This window comes from Chiloscyllium punctatum, chromosome 24 (genome assembly GCF_047496795.1).
Source record: "Chiloscyllium punctatum isolate Juve2018m chromosome 24, sChiPun1.3, whole genome shotgun sequence".
NCBI classification, from domain to species: Eukaryota; Metazoa; Chordata; class Chondrichthyes; order Orectolobiformes; family Hemiscylliidae; genus Chiloscyllium; species Chiloscyllium punctatum.
In genome coordinates, this window is record NC_092762.1 from 2,231,410 (window position 1) to 2,237,578 (window position 6,169).

Below are 6,169 nucleotides of genomic sequence, written 5' to 3' on the forward strand. Positions count from 1 at the left end.
TAGTATCCAGAAGAACAGTGAGCGATCGTTGAAGGTACGGTTCTCCAGACGAAATTTGTCAACGTGACGAAGCTGCAGCTGAGCTGGTGGCGTTGCGATTGAAATTGTATGCGTCCGGACATTGTGCTTAATTTTAGATATCAGAGCAAATGGTTAACTCGAGTATGCGCGTTCGGAAAAGTAATTTTTTTTTGTTGAAAATCTTTGCAACGAAAGGAAATACTTCAGACGTGGTTGTGAGCACCGGCAATATAGGCATTTGTTTTCGCTGGTCCGCCCGCGTTGGTCGGTTAGCTCAGCTGGTTAGAGCGTGGTGCTAATAACGCCAAGGTCGTGGGTTCGATCCCCACACTGACCACAGCTTGTGTGGTTGCTGTGTTTCCAAACAACGTGCTCCACAAAGCCGCAAGCGCCATCTGCACAATAAAAAAATTGGCAGGGTGAGACGCACGACTTGATCGCCGTACCCGTGATGACTGGTGGATGTTGTCTGCAGCAAATAAAACCAGTCTCAGTTGTTTTCACCAACAAATGCAAAACATGAAATATGTGCAGTATTTGACAGACCTGGCACCGTCTCGGAGGAGAACCAGGGTTCAGGCTTCAATTCAATCAAAGATTTGTGCGTGTTATTTTCCTGGATCTCTGTTAATACTCGTCACACGACTTCCAGAGGCAATTCGTTCGCTTGCTCACCTCTCATGCATCGACACTGGTGTTATCATATCACCAGCAAAATCATAGAGCCATTAATAAAAGCAAATTACTGCGGATGCTGGAATCTGAAACCAAAAGAGAAAATGCTGGAAAATCTCTGCAGGTCTGGCACCATCTGCAAGGAGAGAAAAGAGCTGACGTTTCCAGTCTAACTGATTAAAGATAAAGATAAAAACAAAGGGGGAGTATTATGGAGCTATTTATAACACGCTGAGTCTGAATTGGGAAGAAGAGGAAAAAGAACTATTTAAGAATTCAAAAGAGATCTGATCCATGCCCCCGGGTCAGCCTTACCTTCTCTAGATAAACCTTTCCATCTCTTTGCTACCATATATGAAGAGCGCGGCTTTGGGAGTATTAACCCAGAGGTGGGGAGTAATGAAACAGCCAGTAGCATATCTTTCAAAGCTATTGGATCCAGTATCCCAGGGCAGGCCTGAGTGTGTGCAGGCCGTGGCTGCCACTGCACTGTTGGTGGAGGAAAGCAGGAAGCTTACACTTGGGTGCTTACACTAGTAAGCACTCCACACAAAGTGAGAACGATCCTAAACCAAAAAGCTGGGTGTTGGTTGACAGATTCGCGGGTTCTGAAATATGAGGCAATATTAGTAGGAAAGGATGATCTAGTGTTGGTCACGCATAATTTTTTAAATCCAGCTGCCTTTCTTTGGAAAGGGGAAGGAGAATATCCTTAGAATCCAGGGCACGACTGCCTTGACATTATAGAATACCAAACTAAGGTCTTCATGGACCTGAGAAATGTTCCGCTTCATGCAGGAGCCTCACTGTTTATAGACAGATCATCCCGGGTGACTGAAGGGAAAAGACATAATGGGTATGTACTTGTAGACGGGATGGAAGGTGGTGTGGTAGAGGCAGGAAAGTTGCCAAATGGGTGGTCAGCTCAGACCTGCGAACTCTATGCATTGGAAAGTGTCCTTAGGGCGTTAGAAAATAAAGAGGGAGCAGCATACAGAGACTCTAAATATGTATTTTGTGTTGGCACTTTCGGAAAGATCCGGCAGGAAAGAGGACTGATCAATAGCCGGGGGAAGGAATTTGCACACGAGGAGTTGATTAAACGGGTCTTGGAATCCCTATTACTTCCATGAGAAATAGCGGTAGTGCATGTAAATGGTCATCAGAAAGGAAATGAACCAGAAGTTAGGGGGAAAAGATTAGACGATAAAGTGGCTAAGGAAGCAGGCCTGGACACACAAGTAGTGCTAATTCATTCCCTAATATCTCCTGTTCCTGATCCCCGGAAGCTCTTATATTTACTGAAAGAATTGAAAAAGAATTGACAGATTTTGGGGCTGAAAAAAACAGCAGATGGGTATTGGATGTTACCTGATGGAAGGGAAATGTTAAACAAAATGATGATGCGAGAAATTATGGCTGTCCTACATCAAGTCAGCCATTGGGCAGTACAAGCAACGTATCTTTTAGTTCTTAGGGAATATGGATGTAAAGGAATATATACAATTGCTAAACACATATGTGAGGGATGTATCATATGCAGAAAGGTAAAAAATAAAGTCGTGAGAAAACAGACCTCGGGAGGAAGAGACCCTGGATTGAGACTCTTCCAGAGTATATAAGAAGATTATACTGAACTACCCAGAGCAGGAAGACTAAAATATATACTGGTCATAGTAGATCATCTATCTGGTTGGGTTGAGGCTACTGCCACTGCGAGTGTGGTGTGTAAAACAATATTGGAGCACATAATTCCCCGATATGGGCTAGTGAACCATATAGATTTCGACCAAGGAACTCATTTTACCTCTAAAGTGTGCCAGGAGATAATGAAAGGGTTGGGAATTTCCTCAGGAAACAGAGTTTATTGGCACAGACTCCACCCCTTGAATTCACCGTTCATCCCTTCCGTCCAGGAGATTGGGCCTAAGTAAAATCATGGACAGAGACTAAATTGCAGCCGGACTGGGAAGGGCCATATCAGGATCCTTTGATTACCGAAACGACAATAAGGGCTGCGGAGAAAGGCTGAACTCACTGCACTCGGATCAAAGGGCCAGTGAAAGCTCCAGTTGAGGAAGAAGTCTGGACAGCAGAATCAACGGAAGACCCGCTGAAACTCAGGCTGAAGAGACTTAGAGTAACTGATTATACAGTGGCGACGCGAGCGCAGGATTATTGCTATAGGATTGTGTATTAAGTTTTATTGTACTTCAGCAGAATTTTTAGAATGCTGGGAATCTTAGAGTTATGATGCAAGCTCTCTTCGTATTGGGATTTTGTCAAATATAATTTCATATGTATTATTAACGGTTCCTGCATCTGATAATCTGCAAGAAATAGACGCTGATGCATGCAGTTTAGTAAATTGTGGGATGTAGATAATCAGAGACAGTACCGCAGCTCAGAGATACATCTTAAGTCCTTTGGGGATGGTACTTGGTATAATGGTCTTGGAACAATACACAGGGCCACCTTCTGGTTTTCTCCCACAATCCAAAGATTTGCAGGTTAGGTAAATTGACCATGCTAAGCTGCACGTTCTGTTCAGGGATGTGTAGGTTATATGCATTAGTCAGGGGTAAGTGTCCAGTAATCTGAGAGCAGAATGGTGCTGAGTGGATTATTCTTTGGAACGTCAGTGTCGACTTGTTGGGCCAAATGGCCTGTTTCCACACAGTAGGGATTGTATAAACTTAGAATTGTGTTTCGCGAAACAAAACTGACCATTTTTTTAACTGTTGCATTAAAAACTTACCTTTAACTGTCAATTGTCAACATGTAAAATATCTCAATGTTACTGAAATCAATGTTCAAACAAAACACTGCACATAAAGCCGCACAAAGATCTTCATGACCATCTAATTACTGTTCAGTGGAATAATCACAGTAAAATTTTACTGTTTCTGAGATCAATCCCCATTATCACAGTAAGGATCAGGTTATCATTCCCTTCAATAAATGCAATCGTTGTCCTCTGGTATTTCAGTTCAGTCGTTATACACCATACTGGTTGTTCAAAGCATGGTTATTCTTTATTATGAAGGGCCAAGTGTTCTTATGGCAAGAGATGTTGTTCGATCTGATGCATGTTCTCAAACAAGGTTTCACTATAAATATTGCAAAAAATGTGTTTATTTGGTATTGTTCAGCTGCTGATGCTAACATTTTCAGTTCATGTTCATTAAGCATATTTGGAGAAAGTGAGGAAAGCTGTGGTGTTGCAAAAGTGCAGGCACATTCAAAGAGCAGGAGTATCGAAAAGATTCCTGATGAAGGGCTTATGCCCAAAACATCGATTCTGCTTCTCCTTGAATGCTGCCTGACCTGCTGTGCTTTACCGGTACAACGCTCTTGCCATTAGAAATATTTGACTAAATATTCAGAGACAATACTAAAAGTTACCTCTGTCAATTTAATTGTCTGTGCTTTCTATTCACGGAACGTTTGATGTTAATTGCTCCTCTTTTTCTTCTTAAATCTGATACAAATTTCAAAATACAGAACACATTAAAATTCACATGAATTATAAATTTACGTTCTCGACAAGAAAACCAATGGAAGGTGATATAGAATTCTTGAACAGCCTACACATTTGAATGAAAAAGCAATTCCTTCTAAAAAATGTTTCCACGTCTGTATCTTTTTCTCAATTCAATAATCCTTCAAGTTTATAATTGTCAGTTGATCTCTCTGAATGAGTACCTAATCAATGTCAATGTAACAACTGAAACATTAACAACAGATTGATAACTGGGTGTTAAAGACCTTATTTGAAGCCAACAAATGTTTGATATTTCTTCGAATTCCACCAGAAAACATACTTGAATCATAATACAAGAAGTGAGATGTGCAAACCTTATTTTTAAAAGAACAAACTCCAATATTTCCAAAGCATTTCAATCTTACGGTCAAAATGAACAGGTGAATGGAAAAATAAAAACAAATTTCTGACAATTCATAAACTGAACAACAATTACAAATTCACTTTGATCAAAGGACAGAGTAATATATAGATGAATCACGACATTTAGTAACAAAGTAGGTAATCAGCTGACTGACAAGTAATACGTGGTAGCATTGGTTAGTTTACTGAAGAAGATATCAACTTTATTTTCAATTTATACAACGACAGAATAATGTTTAATGTGTTTCAATTTTTTGGACATTCCCCTTTGCAGCAATAAAAGATCAATTTCATTACTTAGACATGGTAATCTTTAATTCTGCAACATTTTCAAATATTCTCCAGGAATTTATAAGCGACAGAATTAGATACAGGTCTCCCCACTGTCCAAAAGTAAAGCGTTATTATGAAAACTTACATTAACTGAAAAGGCGTTCGTCGAAGAAGCATTAATTTATATGGGAAACACGTCCCCTTTTCTTCGTAAAAGTGAAAATCCTCTTCAGATTTCTTCCAGTCAGAGAAAATAGGGACAGATGTAAGTCTTTTGTAAAAGCAAAGTGGCTAAAGCGAATTTTCCAACACATATTTCTTGGTAACCTGACACAAATAAGCATCAGATTTTGTGATTATTGATATAATAGATAAAAGCAGATCTGATGTGGGATTGAAAAGCAGTTCAATCTGTGCTTAGGTACTCTCTAATCTCCATTCAGATAGCTCTTGATATATTTGTGGTGAAGGTTTGATTTGAAACCTTCCTTCGGGTTTAGTAATAGAGACACTGCCACAGCTCCACAGGCTCCTTTCGTAATGTTCCCACTCAGGACGGCAGGACTACAATATTATGGTTAATATGGTTACTCAAAATGAAAACTAATCAGCTGTTTATTCTAGTAATTTGAATGGGAATTAATCAGGTAGTTTCTGTGTGCAATGGACTGGAAATTAAACAATATTTTACACTAACAATAGAATAAATGAATGATAGTCTTAAATAAAGAGAATCTCGTGACAATTCTTTGAAAGACAAATTGACAAAACTGCGTAATCATTGTACTTTAATTTTAAGAATGCATCAGTCATTCAAAATGAAAATTCAGCCGAAGACAAGTTCCCTTCCTGTCAACAACGTACAACTTCCACAATTTCAAAATGAACAGTCATTGATAAAGGAAGGAACAAACAGATGCTAATTCTATTTTCTTCACAGAAACGTGCGATGAATTTTAAGTAAGTTTCATATATGTAAAAAGGAAACTCTTATTGTGGTTCTAAATACAATAAATGTTAGCATGAAGTGAAACATAATCAAATCAATTTAACTGTGTTTTCTCAGTTAAAATACCGTTCAATATTCAAAGTAGTCGAGTGATTGTACACTGCAATATCTTTACATTAATTCAGTGCTGAGACATAATTCCACATTTATACCCCTTATAGTGAAGCACACTTGTGCCAGGAGTCTGAGCAGGTAGGGGAGGTCTTTACTGAGTACTTTGCTTCAGTATTCACAAGTGAGTGGGACCTTGTTCCTTGTTAGGATAACGTGAAACAGGTTGATAT

General features: G+C 39.3%; 1 non-coding gene across 1 annotated transcript; it reads left to right on the top strand.

The window, feature by feature from the left end:
- Nucleotides 1-284: 284 nt before the first annotated feature.
- trnai-aau (transfer RNA isoleucine (anticodon AAU)) lies at nt 285-358 on the top strand. Its single transcript has one exon. It is a non-coding gene; the product is annotated as a tRNA-Ile (tRNA).
- The last annotated feature ends 5,811 nt before the right edge of the window (nt 359-6,169 follow it).